The sequence below is a fragment of the Trachypithecus francoisi genome, unplaced genomic scaffold, assembly GCF_009764315.1.
Source record: "Trachypithecus francoisi isolate TF-2019V2 unplaced genomic scaffold, Tfra_2.0 Lachesis_group15, whole genome shotgun sequence".
In the NCBI taxonomy this organism is placed as follows: domain Eukaryota; kingdom Metazoa; phylum Chordata; class Mammalia; order Primates; family Cercopithecidae; genus Trachypithecus; species Trachypithecus francoisi.
Genome location: NW_022681460.1, coordinates 427,494 through 445,349, shown reverse-complemented (window position 1 = coordinate 445,349; position 17,856 = coordinate 427,494).

Genomic DNA, 17,856 nt, shown 5'->3' with positions numbered 1-17,856 from the left:
TTGTCACCGTTTGGCGCTAACATGGCCTCGGACTGGGTGTGGGAGTCATGGAAGCGGCTCCTCTGCTTCCTGTTGGTGGGCAGCCCTGAGCATGTCCCGCCTTCTGCCTCAGCAGGACCCCACGGGCTCCTTGTGGACTGACCCCACTCTGGCCCTGGAATTTGCTGCTTTTTCCCCACTAAGCCCTGGTTCCTTCTAGTGGAAATGATAGCGATTGCATTTTTAACTTGTGCATACCTCAAAGCATTGAGCGGTTCCCAGGATGGACAGAGGGCGACATACCTAGCAGGAGCTCCATGGAGGGACTAGTGTTCACTCTCCCTCAGACAGGACTCCGCTGTGCCTTTCCTCCTTGCATTAAGGGCACATTAAATACAGAGGCCAGCAACACCAGCGAAGAGAAGTGTTGTGCTACCAACATTGAATCTTGAATCTGATGACAGCTCTCAGTCTAGTTACCAGTTACAGAAACACAGGGGACTGAAAACTCCTTCCTGGATGCCCCACGGATCTGCACAGCCAAATCCAGGGAACTCTGTAGCCGAATAAATTGCAAGGAAAAAACAAGAAAGTGGTAAAGGGTAACCTATAGATTCAAAGAGACACAGACATATCAATCCATGGCAGCGTCTGGATCTGGTTCCTGTTTCAAACAGTTTAAAAAATTTATGAACTAACTGGAGAAATGTAAGCACTGACTGGGATATCCGAATGATTTTAAAGTGTACTTGCTGCCCGGCGCGGTGGCTCAAGCCTGTAATCCCAGCACTTTGAGAGGCCGAGACGGGCGGATCACGAGGTCCGGAGATCGAGACCATCCTGTCTAACAAGGTGAAACCCCGTTTCAACTAAAAAAAAAAATACAAAAAACTAGCCGGGCGAGGTGGCGGGCGCCTGTAGTCCCAGCTACTCGGGAGGCTGAGGCAGGAGAATGGCGTGAACCCGGGAGGCGGAGCTTGCAGTGAGCCGAGATCCGGCCACTGCACTCCAGCCTGGGCCACAGAGCGAGACTCCATCTCAAAAAAAAAAAAAAAAAAGAATAAAGTGTACTTGCTAAATATTTCAGATGTGATGTGTTATTACTGTTCATTTTTTAAAGAGACCTTCTCTTTTAGAGAAACATTCTGAAATATTTATGGATGAAACAATATGAGGTCTGGGACTGATCCAGAGCCCCACCCCCTGCCGTGGGCACAGTGGCAGGGGGAGTCCCACGGGCACTGCTGGGGGTCGCTGCAGCTGGGAGTGGCCCACGGGGGCGCTCATTTTACTGTTCTTTCCTCTTGCGTATTTGTTTGAAACGTCCCATAAGCGAAAGCATTAAGCTGGATTATACAGTGAACACACGCACACACAAACACAGTTTCCTGGTGTGTACGGACCGCCGTGTCCATGACGTGACCTACAGCAGAATGCATCTTAGGGAGGCTTGCCGCGGTTGCAGATGTACGATGCAGACGAGAAATCTTATAAGACCAAAACTAAGCCAATCAAACTGGGTGGAGAACGGGAGTCTGGTCAAGGACGTCGGCACCAGCGTCTCGGGGGTTCTGATTCACAGTAGGTGATCACCAGCTCTGCCAAGTCCCTGGAAGGAAACAGCAGGGTCCGCAGCGGTGCTGGGAGCACCTCCTCCGGGTCTGCAGCGGAGGGCGCCTTGCAGGGCGCAGTTCTGCGCATGTGCTCAGCTGGCGCCAGCCAACGCTTCCGGCTGCTTGGAGCGTGGAGTTCAAAATCCTTGGCTTGGCCTCTCCGGTCATGCACCGTCCGGCTCCTGCCGGTCCTGGAGCCTCGTTTGGTTATTCTCCCACGGGTCCGTTGCCGCTGGGCTCCAGCCAGCGCCCTGGCAGCCTGGTTCTCCACCCGCCCCCACTCTGCGACCTGGAGTGTGACCCTCCCTCTGTCTGGTGACTTCCAGTGTGACCTTCCTCCGCCACGACAAGGACCCGCCTGGGTTACCTGCCGCACGTGATGGTGCCCTTGCCGCTTGCCCTGTGGCGTGATTAATGTGTGGAGTTGTTTGTTTAGTGGGCGTGTGTCCCAGAAGACTGCAGCCTCAAAGAGGGCGGGCCGCGTTGGCCTTTGTTCACCACTGCAACCCAATCCCCGCTTGGTGCTGGAGCGAGAAAACGTTCTCTGTCCATGTGAGCTATAATTTGAGAACACACAGACACACACTCAGGACATTTCATCATGAAATAAGTTCCATTGTCGTGTTCACTTTTAACAATGTCACTAGGAGTTTGGAATCATACCATGAAGCCAAACGCAGGGATTATCTGAGCGGGTGAAGGTAGTATTTTGTTTTTATTCTAATAACTGGCCGCCTAGATACAGCCCTGTATATGGTAAGAGTGCGTTTACTTGATATTCAGCAAACAAAGCGCTATGCAGTTGATAATTCCTCAGTCCATGCATTTTATAGAAAAGGCAGAGGGAAGGTAAATGGTTTCCTGAGGAATGGCTGAATGTCTAGAAACGTCAAGATGAAGAGTGGTGTTTTGCATGCAAGGACCTGTGCCATGAGCACCAGGCCTCACACATAGGAGGCACACAGTACGTCTGTGTTGAAAGCAGTGTCTTCCACTACAAGGATAAGACAACAGAGAGTACTTTGAAACTTTACACATTTGTCATTTGGAAACAATTCAGAGATAAGTTTTTAAGATGATATGTATTAGTGAAGAGTACTAGCATTTTTCCAGAACAATTTTAATTACATTTATTTGCTCAAACAAGTGACTATTTCCATTTTGGAGAAGCCCATCTGAGCTAAATCACTTTGCTGCTGGGAAGGGCTGGGGAAGTGGTGGAGGTGTCATCAGGGTGTCGTCTGGCTAACACACATTCTTTCTATTACTCTTGTTTCTTATGAAAACATTCATGGCTCCATGCCTGGCATTTGCTGAATCCATCTTCTAGAGGTTACGATTTTAATAGAATCCGGAGTGAGGTACCTGAGGAAGCTAGAATGAAACAGCGTTTTAAAATGTGTTGCAACATGAGCATCGGAACCTCTTGGTTTTTTTAAAGCACAGAAAAGAAAAATGACAAGACTCATGTCATTAATTACATTCTCAAAGAAAATAAGGTCAGTGTAAGAGGAAATAATCTAAAATGGCAGGACGGGGGATTCTCGTTGGATCAAGGCATGAAGGAAACTTCAAGGCTGTCAGTGGTTTATCGAGGAAGTGCTAGAATCTTCCTTGGATACGACTGTTAGAAGCCGAACCAACCTTCCATGGTAAGAGGTGCAGACATGTGCCTCAGCTGCTAAGGGCCTTCCAGGCTGTTTCCTGCGCACCAACTTCCTCTGCTTCCTTGGTGTCTAAACCCATGGTCAAAGCACTATTCACGAAAAGTGTGTTAATGTTTTAAGTTAATTTGAACTTTAAAAATTATTGATCCATAAGGAAAAATATGTCTGCTTTGTGGTCCTGAATATTTTACAAGAACCTTGATTGCTTTAGTGACTCTTAATTCACAACAGTGCTGGGATATTCAACAAATAAAATCACTTTTCAGAAACAGGATCAGAATCTGCTACTTCCTGCCCCTCAGCCTGCCTTTCCAAACCCTCAAGTGGTACCTGTTGTAGACACCACAGATCTCAACAGCAGTACTTTAGCCTGATGCCTAGAACCTCTTACACTTTTATGGAAGTGGCCTGAGCAGTGTTTGTGACGGGATTGGTGGTGTCTCCATGTTTCTCTCTTGCACTGTCTCACCCTGACCTGTGGGGGGAGGGAGGAAGGAAGGAAGAAGCGGGGAAGGGTGTCTGGTGTCAGATGCTTACAACAGGAATTGCTTACCTGCCGAAGGGCAAGTATTGTTTCTTCAAGAATTTGTATGAATTTGATTTTGTGAATTTCAGCTCTTTCTTAGAAGCTTAGAAAAAACGGTGGTATAAACATTTGAAATAAAAAAATGCAATAAGCAACAGAGTGAGATCTTGTCTCTACAAAAAAATGTTAAAAGAATTAGCTGAGCGTGGTGGTGGCACCTGTGGTCCCAACTACGCAGGGGGCTGAGGCAGGAGGACGGCTTGAGCCCAGGAGCTTGAGGCTTCAGTGAGCTGTGATTGGGTCACTGCACTCCAGCCTGGGGGACAGAGCAAGACTTCATTAAAAAAAAAAAATCAATATTAAAAAGGCATATTGAAAAGGGAAAAACACTCTAAATTTGAGAGTTTTAGTTAAAATGAAAAAGCCTCAGTGAGGACCCTTTCTGATCTTCAAAGTCAATACTTTTGACACAGGAGAGGGAAGGGAGGTGGGGGAGCCCTGGAGCTGCTGCCAAGGACAGGGGCAGGGGCCCCAGACGCAGGCTCCAGTGCCCAGGACGGACCTGGCGGAGGACAGTTCAGTGTCTCTGTAGTCAAACAGGTGTCAGAAATGTCATGAAACCCCCAGTTTATTTGTCATGATTACACTCTAGCCCTGACCTAGCAAGGTCACTGGGCAGTGACTGGTGGCAGGAAGGTGAGGAAGAGAAAGAAATACAAACATTTAAGATGAGGGCTGATCAGAGAAATGAAATGGAAAATGAAATTCATCATCCCGTTGCTCTAAATGCTCTAGAAGCACTTCTCATTTTTTTTATTTTTTGAGACAGAGTCTTGCTCTGTCACCCAGGCTGGAGTGCAGTGGTGTGATCTCCGCTCACTGCAAGCTCTGCCTCCTGGGTTCACACCATTCTCCTGCCTCAGCCTCCCAAGTAACTGGGACCACAGGCACCTATCACCATGCCCGGCAAATTGTTTTTTTTGTATTTTTAGTAGAGACGGGTTTTCACCATGTTAACCAGGATGGTCTCGATCTCCCGACCTCATGATCCACCCATCTTGGCCTCCCAAAGTGCTGGGATGACAGGCGTGAGCCACCATGCCCCACCAAGCACTTCTCATCTTAACATCCTCTTTCAGCAGAAGGAACTCATCCTGGTCCGAACTGCTCAGGTCACTGCTGACTCTGACTCCGGCTCCAACGGTACAAAGTCACCTCCTATTTAAAGATGCTACAGAGGACCCTGTCCGCACATGAGCTCCTCGGAGTGATGGAGGGGGAGAGCTGCCTTCCCGTTGCCGTGCGTGGAGAGCAGCAGAGACTGTGTTTGGACCCCTGCCACAGAAAAGGCTGCGTTGGCCGTGTCTCCAGGGAGGACAAACTAATTTTAACAAACTGACCCAAACAGAACTCGGAAGGTCAGTATGTTGCAATCTCCGGTCCTCCCGCCTGCTTCGTGGTTCGTTCCAAAAGCTAAGTATGCTGTTTCAATGTGATCTGCTATTTCGGGTGACCTAGTCCCTGTTAGTTCTTGATAGTCCAGGAGGCGCCTGGTAGGTGGAGAATCTTCCCCTTTCTCCTCCACAAACTTGACCTTGTGGAGAAGGCAGCCTGGAATCTGCTGGGTTGTGAATGTCTCCGCCTTTCCTCCAGCGTGAGTGTTGGGCCTGAGCACGATCTCTGCACAGAGGCCTGGGATGTCGCCTGGGGTGGTGAGGCCAGAGCGGGGCTGGGACTGGCTCTTCCCTGAGGCTGAAATCTGGCTTTTCGGCATTGGGCTTCTGCCTCTCACTGCCTTTCGCCACAGCTCTCTCCTCCACTCTGAAAGGCCCTTGGAGTAGAATTATGAATACAGTGTTGACAGCCTGGGCTCCAGGGAAAACGCGCTGCTGATGAGGTGCCCAAGAGCTTGTTTTCCAGACTCGGCTCTGCTGAGCAGCCCTGGAAGTTGAAACTTCACTTTGTCAAATGAGACATAAAGACTGTAAATTGTCTTCCCATCTCGGACATACCAAGCACCAAGCATACCTCTTTTTTTTTGAGACAGGGTCTTACTCCTTTTGCTCAGGCTGGGGTGCAGTGGCATCATCTCAGCTCACTGCAGCCTTGAACTCCTAGACTCAAGGGATCCTCCCACCTCAACCTCCCGAGTAGCTGAAACCACAGGCATGTGCCACCACCACGCCCAGCTAATTTTTGTATTTTTTGGAGAGATAGAGTTTTGCCATGTCTCAAACTCCTGGGCTCAAGTAAGCCTCCCACCTTGACCACCCAAAGTGCTGAGATTATAGATGTGATCCACTGTGCTGGCCCAAGCGTCCCTCATTTCTAAGGTGGAGTCAGATGTCTCATGGCAGACTGGATAAATACCTGATGTCATTTACCGTGTGTGTGTGTGTGTGTACGTACGTGTGTGTGTGTGTGTGTGTGTGTGTGTGTGTGGTGGGGGTAGTAAGTTTGAAGGTAGAGTCTGTACTGTTTCTCCCTTTTCACATTTTTTTCCCTTTCTACTCCCTCTTGAAGAGCATGATAATTTGGATAACAAAATGCCTCTTCATTACAGGGATAATTTGATGTTAAAACCCTAAGGTGAAAGGAAATGGACTTAACAAATGCCTGCCTGCCTATCTTTTCTGTGGTGTCTAACTTCTACCCGCTTATTATCTGGAAAACTTCTATTTCTTTTAGGTGCGTCCCACAGATTCATTTAAATGTTCACTGAGTGCTTCGTCTATGCTGCACGTTGCTTGCGTGGTGGAAATAAATGAGCAGTAGAAGCTGCGCCTGGCCTGAAGGCGCCCTGGGTCACTCTTGGGGAAACAGAGTGCCCACTGTTGATGCTCACCAAGGTTCCGAGCCTGTGGGTAAGCCCTTGCCATGCAGCTGGCCGTGGATCTGCCCTCTGTGACCAGCTCTAGAAGTTCACATGAATGGATTCTTCCTCAGCGTGCTTCTTCTGGATGGCATCCGTGCTTTCCTGGCATGTTGCTTAGGGTTTCTGTGAGAATTTCTCCAAGGGAGCCCTGGGCTGGGGAGGCTGCAGGGACCCAGCTTTCAAGCGGCAAAGGCCAGCGGCTTCTCCACACAGCCTGTCCCTGCGTCCTCAGGCTGACGCAGGTTCTGCAAAGGGTCACCCTGACGGATGCTAACAGCTTTTTATTGGCTTCCTCTCCTCCCTGCCTCCCCTTCCTGTGCCCACATCTGTCTCTGGGGCTGGCAGGACATCAGGCTGCTCCTCCATCTGGTTAAAGCTGGGTCCAATTGCTGGAGGTGGGGCTCTGCTGGGAAGCTTGGAGACAGGGTGGAGACTGCGGGGAGGCGGCTCCCTTCTGGTTTGCCGGAGGGACCAGGAATCAGCACCACAACCCCTACCTACCCCATGGCTTATTTATCTGATTAACTCATCATCATCTGTGGACACTTAGAATGGGGTCTTAGGGTGACTGATTGCTTGGGAACAGGCAGGGGAGGGACTCAGGGCACCAAGGGGCCGCAGGACTTGAGTCGGGGTCAGGGTGTAGGATGGGTAGAATAGACGGAATTGTACAATCCTGGACCACTGGTAATACCGAGGACCTGTGTGTACCTGCTCCCCACCCCACACACCTTTCTTGGTGTTGTCGTAGAAATAGAAGCAGAAATATGAAGTTTCTTTCTTCAATACAAGCCACAGCAGTTCTGGATACAATTTCCAACACGCCCCTCCTTGCACCTCACTGCCTTTCCTTCCTGCCCGATCCCTGGGCCCAAAACCCTTATGACTTTTTTAAGCCATAAATACACTGGTTCAGAAAGACATCTGGCTGAAACATGAGAGTTATGCCGTGATTCATCTTCACCTTAATTCAATTTAAACCAAAGCAATCGTGAGCCACCGTTCTCCATGGTGATGGCTCATCACCGCTGTGGAACTCCACGCACCTCACCTGGGGCAGCTGGTGTTCAGAAGGCAGATGAGACGTCAGGTGCCCCTCGGAGGCCACAGCTGACCACCCCTCGGAATGCTTGTAATTCTGCATCCTCTGCTTATTCAAGGGAACAATGTTACAAACCCATGCTGAGACACCCCCTTTTCCCCTGTGGATCTTAGGGAGTGGGGCCACTCTGGGGCTTGCTGCTGTGGTGTCAAACCCTGGAAGACAGTGGGATCTCACTGAGACAGACCCTTGTGCGGCCCCCGCCTTGGCTCCGGAAGATACCTTTGTACCTCTGCTTGCCTCCCACTTGCACGAGGTTCTGAATCCTTCTTTCCATCAGACCAAAGTCGTAGCATGCAGCTGGGGTGTTGCCCGCAGTGCTCAGTGATGGGAGAGCTTAGGGAACATTCGCTGAAAGAGAGAGATGAATGAAGATTCTTGAATGTGGGAGGCTGTGATTTTGTCAGACAAGAACACCAGGTGGGAAATTAGGGCCCAGAAGACTTGTTCCCAGTTGGACTGGGCTTATTCGACAGTCACGCAGGACCTGGTCGCCTCTTCTTGTGGGTTGAGAAGTTCTTGCCTCTCAAAGGGAGTTAAAACTGCAGTGCTCTCCTTGCTGGAATGCCAGGCGAGAAAGGCCAGTGAGACAGATGCCAGGGCCCTGGCAAGGCAGGCGCAAGGCCACCCAGTTCAGGAGGGGCCAAAGGAAGCGCGTTGGGCTGGGGCCTGGCGTCCATGGCCCATCGCGGGCTTGCACAATGCTGAGGCTCGGCAATGGGAACCTCGGTGCTGTTCATTCCTTGGGGAGGGGACAGAGCCCTCATTCCACAGGCCCTCAGCCTTCCCCACTGGGGTACTCAAGCTGAGGTGAGGGGGCAGAGGGGGCAGCAGCCCCTCCGTGGAAGCTCAGCATCCACAGGGACACCCGCAGCAAGGGAGGCGGAGCTGGGCAATATCCACGCAGTGTGAAGATATTTAGCAATCCGTTGGAAACTGAACTCAATGCGATGGCTTAGAAGACTGGTGATTCACCCTGATTAGATCGACCGGTCCTTACAAATTGCCTTTTCATGTTACGCTGTCAATAACTGACGTGTGTCATAACATTATTATACCCCAGATAGAAGATTCCAGAGGGAGAGACTCAAAGCTGCAGTTGCCCAGAGCCTGAGGGGAGGCAACCAGTTTCGCTCCCAGCTGTCACTCAGCTGGTCTTTCCCTGCACACAGAAGATGAGGGGAGGCGAAGCTGCATGAGCCCCTCCTGAGCCCACAGCTCCCGTGGCTTCTCCTGCCCCAGCTCACCTCTAAACCAATGCTCTGCGGCCAAGGCAGGGGTGTCCTCTCCCCACACAGCTCCGAGGGTCCCTGCCACTGGCTGGGCACCAGAGAGGCTTTGTGATTGCCCCAGCCAGTGTTCCCTCCCTGGGCCATGAGCTCTCTGAAGAGAAGGGTGGTCTGCTTCCCTCTGTCCCTCTGAGGCGTGTCCCGCAGTAGGTCCCAGTGATCATGGAAGGTGGAAGGAGAAGCGTGGGAAATGAGGATGTGGGGTTGGCAGGAAGTGACGGTGCCCGTGCCGCTGCCCGAGGGCCTCACAGCTGCTCGTGAGGGGCACCGCTGGTACTGTGTCCACCGGCAGCGAGGGTGTGCTGAGCCCAGGTCACCGGCTCCAAACAGCTGCAGGTGCATCTCAGCCAGGTTCTTCCCTACAGCATCAAAGCACCTTGGGTCCTGGCTCCTAGGTCTTGTGGAATTTGCCTACAGCACGAACAGCCTTCTGGAGAGCTCCACACAAAGAACCCAACAGCCCCCCTTGCCTCCAGCTGGCTGCGTTCTACGCATCGGGAAACCAAGGCACACAGGCATCACCTCGGGCCACATGGCTGGTGCAGGGGGAGGTGAGACCACACTCTTCAGGTTCCACAGAGCCACTGCAGCCGACGGAGCCTCCCCACGGTGACCCCCAGGCCCTACTTCCCTGGGGGCTGGAGCCCACACAGCCGTCTCCTCTCTACTCCGCGTGGGCCAACCTGTCTTCTCCACAGGAAACCCAGCTGCCTCTAGAAATTAACCACATTCTAGAAAGCGGGTTTGACTCCTGCGTACACTTTTACTTTCTCATTTTGGTCTCCAGAGGAAATGAAAATCCACAATTAGCACAGGACATGCGTGTGACCTGCGTGGCTTGCACCATTTGTCATTTTCCCACACATCAGTGCTAACTGGGCAGGCGTGGTCCTCACCCACGGGGACTTCCTCCCTCTGGGTTACTTCTGGACAAGAAGTCTCTGCAGCCACCTTTTCAGTGTCTGCATGCCTCATCCTCCCTCCTCCCCAGCCCGAAGCCAGGGCCGAGGGCCTGCAGCCGCCTCGTGCCCCCGAGCTGTGTCTCACAGGAGCGCCCACCCTACCGTGCCGAGCAACCTGCTGATGGGCAGAGGAAAGGAGCCCTTCTTGGCCTCCAGAGCCCAATAAGAACCAGCTCCTGGTAACAGTGGGGTGAAGCCAGTGACATGGGCTGATAGGAAGTCATTCCATTTAGGAAATCATTTGAAAATGATTGGATCAATGGTGTGAAAGACAGAAGAAAGATCCCTGGGCATGGCTTCCCCTGGCCTCCCAACTCCAGAGCTAACAGCACTTTGTGGATTAAGTCCCAGGCCCTGAGATGCAGATTAGCCTGGATTCCCCAGGGAGCCCAGTGGAAGAACAGGGTCTGTACTGGGGACCGAGCGAGGAGTTCGGCAGCGGCATGGGTGGGGGTCAGCGAGGCTGGAGATGCAGTGTGGTTCAGGGACAGGGAAGGGGCCAGGAGCCCAGGGATGCGGCAGCATCTAGAAACGGGAAGAGGCATGAAGAGGTTCTCTCGGAGTCTCTGGAAGAAGCCAGCCTGCTGACGCCTTGGTTTTTACCCCAGGGGGACCAATGTCAGGCTCCTGACCTGCGGAACCATGACGGGATGAATGTGTGTCTTGTAAGCCACTCGGCTGGTGATGGCAGTGAGAGCTCTGCAGGAGGGGCTGTGAGTCGATGAAGAAGGAGGGTGTATGGTGGCCTCTGCCTGCCCCCCTGGCCATCTGCAGCGGTGCCCCTGTGTGCTTATTAGAGCTTGATGCCCTTGTGCCTTGAAAACTTAGTCCAGACATTCTATGAAAGTGAAGATGGCGGCCGGGTGGGGTGGCTCATGCCTGTAATCCCCCCAGCACTTTGGGAGGCTGAGGTGGGTAGATCACTTGAGGTCAGGCGTTTGAGACCAGTCTGGCCAACATGGTGAAACCCCGTTTCTACTGAAAATACACAAATTAGCCAGGTGTCGTGGCACACGCCAGTAGTCCCAGCTACTTGGGAAGCTGAGGCAGGAGAATTGCTTGAACCCGGGAGGCAGAGGTTGCAGTGAACCGAGATCATGCCCTCCAGCCTGGGCGACACAGTGAGACTCCATTTCAAATAAATAAATAAATAAAATAAAATAAAAATAGCCAGGCATGGTGGTGTGCACCTGTAATCCCAGCTACTCAGGAGGCTGAGGCAGGAGAATTGCTTGAACTTGGGAGGCAGAGGTTGCAGTGAGCTGAGATTGTGCCACTGCACTCCAGCCTGAGTGACAGAGCGAGACTGTCTCAGAAAAACAAAAAACAAAACAAACAAAAAATCAAAGTGAAAATGGCAGATGATGCCACGTGTCCCCTGACCCCACACTGCCATCCGTGCAGAGAATTGAGCAGGACGCTTCAATGGGCGCTGGGAGGGAGGCAGCATGTCACCGTGGTCCATGCCCTGAGCGGTTTCGGGGTGTGGAGCTCTGCGCACGGATGCACCTCTCAGGCCCCTTTGTCTCAGCCAACAGTTGAATGCAGTCAACTGTGTAATCCAGAACCCAGAGTACTTCTCTAGGAAAACTGCTCAGTTCTTTCCAAAATGCCACGAGAACTTCAATGATGGGAACAGGGAACAGGTGCTGGGAGCAGCTGCCGCCGATTCATGGCTCTTCTTCTTTTAAATACGTTTTCTGTGGGGAAACCAAGGGCTTTCACAAGCATTTTGCTCTGAAATATTCAAGGAATGTTTCTTGTTTTTTCTTATTACAGCAACAGTTTTAGTATTTATAAGCTGAATCAAGAGGCCTGCCGCAGAACTAGGGAAGTAGCAAGATAGAGGGATTAAAAAAAAAATCTCAATTACTAACCCCTGCAGTTGCTTTGAAATAGCATTTGGTTCTCTACTGGCAGCTTTCAGAGATGAATTCTTGACTCCTTTACAAACCTAGGCTAAAACAGGCGCTCAGAGACGGTGTGTAAACTGTCAAATGTCACCCTCAGGCGCTGGGGGTGGGCGAGCACCCGCCCTGGTGATCTGAGTCAGAGGGTTTCATGGGCTTCTGCCCCCATTTCCTGATCCGCTGTCACCGGCATTCCCAGCATGGCTGGGGAGCGCCCTGTCTTCTGAGGAGCCCCGGAGTCCCTGGGCTGGGGCTGGCCACCCTTCCTCCACAGGTGTTTATGGTGTGTCTTTGTGCTGGGCCTGGGCTCAGTGAGCAGAGTCAACATGATTCTCAGGAGAGCGTTTATGGTCGGTAAGACAGATGTGAGGTGTGTGCGTTCCCCACACAAGAGATAAAGTGAGGCCTCGGTGTTTGCCAAACTGGGATCTCTATCACCAGCAGGCTCTGTGGGCGCCCACTGCTGCTCTGAGACTTTGAGCGACCGGAACACTAAGGGTTTCCATTCTTGATTCTCATTCATGTTTTGAACCTCCTGAAAAGCTGGATCCAGGTCAAGTCAGCTAGTTCTTGAGGTGGAGGATTGCAAACTTCCCTGCTCTCTCCACACACATGGTCCTGTGGGGAAGGCTCCAGGCTCTTCTCCCTCACAGGCCTTTGCGGTAACAGGCGCTATTTGCTCACAACGTGTTGAACCTGTGGGAATGAAAGCTGCTTAGGGCCATACAGTTAAATGGTGGCAACAGATATTTTTAAGATTAAAAAAGAATGTCACCTAAGAAACAAGAGCACACTTACCTCTGATGTCCCCAACGCATTAGGTAGAATCCCGTTGTCCACAATGACTGGGTTTTAGGGAGGGATTTTGTGGCCTGTCTTTTTGTTAGCAAGTGGCCCCAGCCAGTGTGACCTGGTCTCTGAGCCTTGTCTTCATAACCACCTGCCGAGTTCCCAGGCTTCCTGGTGGGCACCTTTCCTGCCATTTATCAGCTCAAAGTGAAGTGGGAATTGTCCAGTAGTCACTACTGCCAGTAGAGAACCAAATGCTATTTCAAAGCAACTGCAGGGGTTAGTAATTGAGATTTTTTTTTTAATCCCTCTATCTTGCTACTTCCCTAGTTCTGCGGCAGGCCTCTTGATTCAGCTTATAAATACTAAAACTGTTGCTGTAATAAGAAAAAACAAGAAACATTCCTTGAATATTTCAGAGCAAAATGCTTGTGAAAGCCCTTGGTTTCCCCACAGCTCTCAGGCTGCTAGTAAAGACTCCCGCTTTGGGGGCCGACTTCTCTGGACAGCTGCTCTTGTTTCCTGCCTCAGTCAACCTGCTCCACCCAGCATTTGCCCCACAGGCCAAGGGTCCTGGCACCCCAGATGTCACCCTTCCTTCCGGGAGGGCTGCAGGCTGAGGGTGGAGTGCGGGTTCACACCTAGGTGACAGCGACTCGTCCTGCCACGGGGCTTCCTGAGCTGGTGGTGAGGTTGCCGAGTTCTGAACCCACTCAGTGACAAGGACTGATGGTCACCGTGGGGCAGTGGGGGCTGTTCCGGGTATGGGGCTGCCCCTTTACCTCGGCTGTGGCTGTTCTGTATTAGGACTAGCGGGCACTTTCCTCCTGCCTGTACACCGAGGGAGTCCCCCAGGGCTGCCATGGCAAATTACCTCCTCTACGCAACCGAAATTCATTTTCTCAGTCCTAGAGACCGGAATTCCGGGATGCAGGTGTGGGTGGGGCTGGCTTCTCTGAGGCTGTCAGGGAGACTCTGCTCCAGGCCTCTCCCAACTTCGGGTGCCATGAGATCCTGGTGCCCTTGGCTTGTGGCTGCATCACCTTGATCTCTGCCTCCCTCTTCCACAGCCTTCTTCCCTTGCCTCTGTATCTCATGTCCTTATAAGAACACCAGTCACTGGATTCCAGGCTGACCCTCATCCAACACAATCTCATCTCCACTCTCAACTATCTGCAGAGACCCGTTTCCACACAAGCTCACATCACGAGGCTCCGGGTGGACATGGATTTTGGAGGAACACCTCTCAGCCCACTACAGAGCCTTTTATTACCGTCCATCAGATGAATTTTTCAAAGGCGAATCTGTTATACATTTTTTTCAGTGAGTATTTTCCAAGAACGCTTTGGGTTCAAAGCACCCAGATGGTACAAATGATGTGGAAAATGGCCCTCCCAAAAAAGACTCCATGAGGGAGCTTGCATGTGGGGCTGGGGGGAGTTGGAGACAGCACACATGAGCGGACGTGTGGCCGGCGCCCAGACCAGAGGCCACGTGATGACAGACCCTGCAGGGAATTATAGGAGGTGACTCAATGTAGAGGATTGGTGTCATATTAACAGAAAGCCAAGACTGAAGAGACAGGAATGACTGACTGTCCAGGTTTCTCAGACAGGTGGCCACACTGGGTCTGCTAAAAACCGGACCTTGGGTGTGCTGGACATGGGGGACCGTCCCAGAAAGCAGACAGCATAGGCCTGCATGCGGCCCTGGCCATGAGTGTGCTGGAAGTGGGGGACCGTCCCAGGAAGCAGACAACACAGGCCTGTGTGCGGCCCTGGCTGTGAGTCTCCACCTTTCTGTCTCTCTGGGCTGTGACTGGGCAGCAGGGAAGGGGGGAATCACCTGCCTTTTGGTTCAGAAAAATCCATTCCACAGTTTCCACCTTCCCTCGCTGACAAACGGGATTTTAAATCCCTTTATCTGGAGACAAACAGAAAGTGTGTGCTTGTGGCGAATAATTTGAACTGATATTCTTACCAGCTGTTAAGAAACACATGCAAAAAAAAAAAAAAGAAAAAGAAAAAAAAGGCTGGTGACATCTGGCTGGCATTGATATTTTGTGACAGAAGTATCTTTTTCCTGGGGGTGTTTTCCAAGAAACCAGTCTCAGAGTCCCCAGTCCCCTCACTGCCCGACTGCTTCAGCCTCCAGCCCCCAACCTTTGACCTTTTGGAAAAACAAAAAAGAAAGAGATCATATTGACCAAAGCGACTGTAACCCACATTGCGGCCACATAATTGGGCGTGGTGACATTGCGTTAGCTCAGATTAAACAATGGCCGAGCAGCTGCTTCCACTCGCCAGGCTTTCGACTTCAGCTTCCCCTGAGCCACACAATGGGGCATTTTGCTGCGATGGGAAAGATCAGGAGAGGAGGCCCTGTTCCCCACCATGGCCGGCTGACCTCCTCCTCCTCGTCCAACCGCTTGTCATCGGAGGGATTGTAAATCATGTCAGATAAATGTTCTAACTCACACTGAATGTTTTCTCTGAAATATCTAAGTCCATTTTGCCTCATTTTCCCAAGAACGCTGATGAAATGGGCCAGTTTCAGAAGGAAGTTTAGGCAGTTGCGTTTCCAGACTGGTTAGATCCCTTCTGGATAAGCCAAGGTGCTCGGATACAGCCCAGCACCAAACAGGGACTTTGCGGTCAACAGCAGACCCCACAGGTAGCCGTGGCACCATAAGACTGTCACGGAGCTGAAAGTGTGCGGTCCTCTGGCTGTCATGTCGCAGCACAATGCACGTTTCCAAGCCTGTGGTGACACTGGCATGAACAAGCCCATGGTGTTGCCAGTCAGGTAAAAGTCATGCACATGCCATTGTGCACAGCACATACAGCCAGATAATGATCATAAACATTGTTCCCGGGTGCATATTTACGATACCAAACTTTTAGTCATTATTTTAGAGTGCATTCCTTCTACTTATTACAAAAAAGTTAAGGCTGGGCATGGTGACTCATGCCTGTAATCCCAGCACTTTTGGAGGCCGAGGTGGGCGGATCATGAGGTCAGGAGATCGAGACCATCCTGGCTAACACGGTGAAACCCTGTCTCTACTAAAAATTAGCCGGGCGTGGTGGTGGGCACCTGTAGTCCCAGCTTCTTGGGAGGCTGAGGCAGGAGAATGGCATGAACCCGGGAGGTGGAGCTTGCAGTGAGCCGAGATCCGGCCACTGCACTCCAGCGTGGGGGACAGAGCAAGACAGTCTCAAAAAAAAAAAGAAAAAAAAATGTTTTTTTTTTTTTTTTGAGACGGAGTCTCGCTCTGTCGCCCAGGCTGGAGTGCAGTGGCCGGATCTCAGCTCACTGCAAGCTCCGCCTCCGGGTTTACGCCATTCTCCTGCCTCAGCCTCCCGAGTAGCTGGGACTACAGGCGCCCGCCACTACGCCCGGCTAGTTTTTTGTATTTTTTTTAGTAGAGACGGGGTTTCACTGTGTTAGCCAGGATGGTCTCGATCTCCTGACCTTGTGATCCGCCCGTCTCGGCCTCCCACAGTGCTGGGATTACAGGCTTGAGCCACCGCGCCCGGCCTGAAAAAAAAAATGTTAACTGTAAAGCAGCCTCAGGCAGGTCCTGTGGGAGGCATCCAGGAGAAGCCACGTCATCACAGGAGATGACGGCTCCGTGCATCACTGCCCCCAGAGACCTTCCAGTGAGACCACATGTGGAGGGGAAGATGGTGATATTGATGATCTCGGCCCCCTGCAGGCCTAGGATAATGTGTGTGTCTTAGTTTTTAACAAAATGTTTAAAAAGTTAAAATTTTTTTAAACAGAAAAAAGCTAATAGAATAAGGATTCAAAGAAAGAAACTATTTTTGTGCAGCTGTACATGTTTATATTTTAAGTTACGTGTTATGAAAGTCAAAGAGTTAAAAAATTAAAAAGTTTATAAAGCAAAAAGGTTACAGTAAGCTAAGGTTGATTTATTATTGGAGAAGGAAATTCTTAACAATGGATTTAGTGCAGCCTAAGTGTGCAGTGTGTATAAAGCTGATAGCAGCACGGTCATGTCCTGGCCTTCTCATTTACTCTCCACTCGCTCACCGGCCTCACTGGAGCAGCCTGCATGTGCAGTGTGTATAAAGCTTACAGCAGTGTATGGTCATGTCCTGGTCTTCTCACTCACTCCCCACTCACTCATAGACTCACCAGAGCAGCCTGCGTGTGCAGTGTGTATAAAGCCTACAGCAGTGTACGATCACGTCCTGGCTTCCCACTCACTCCCCACTCACTCATGGACTCATCAGAGCAGCCTGGGTGTGCAGTGTGTATAAAGCCTATAGCAGTGTATGGTTGTGTCCTGGCCTTCCCATTCACTCTCCACTCGGACTCACCAGAGCAGCCTGTGTATGCAGTGTGTATAAAGCCTACAGCAACGCAGGCAGGTCCCGGCTTCCCACTTACTCCCCACTTACTCGCTGACTCACTAGAGCAGCTTCCAGCCCAAGCTTCATTCACGGCAAGTGCCCTACATGGCCGTACCATTTTTCATTTTCTATATTTTGTTTTTACTGTGCTTCTTTTCTATTTTTAGATATGTTTAGGTGCACAAATGCTTACCATTATGTGACAATTGGCTGCAGTATTTAGCACTGTGCAGGTCTGTAGCCTGGGAGTGATAGCCTGCAGCACACGGCCTGGGTGTGCAGTGGGCTACACCTTCTAGGTGTGTGTCCTCGTTGATGTTAACACAGTGACAAAATCACCTCACATGCATCTCTCAGAACACGCAGCTGTATTCCTCCTCCTCCTGCCTCACATATGGAAGCTTTTCCGGAAGGCGTCGGCTGCCCATGGCTCCCACCCGGACCCCTCAGCACTCATGCGGAAGTGCCGTGTTCTGTGTGGCAGGGACCGGCGAGTGCACATTCAATCTGCCGTTAGAAGGGCCCCTGGGTGTTCCAAGAATAACCCCAGTGCACCAGGACTGGAGGCCCCCTGGGTGGGGAAAACACCTCTCCCAGCCTTTCAGTTCACAGATGGGGAAACTGAGTCTCAATCCATTTCATCAGATCCCCTAATCACAGTCGGCGCCCTTGCCATCAGATGTGAACAGCTATGCACTCCCTGCACCTCCCGACTGCAGGGACTGCACGGGGGACGCAGGACCCTCGTGCTCTCTGTGCCTTGCG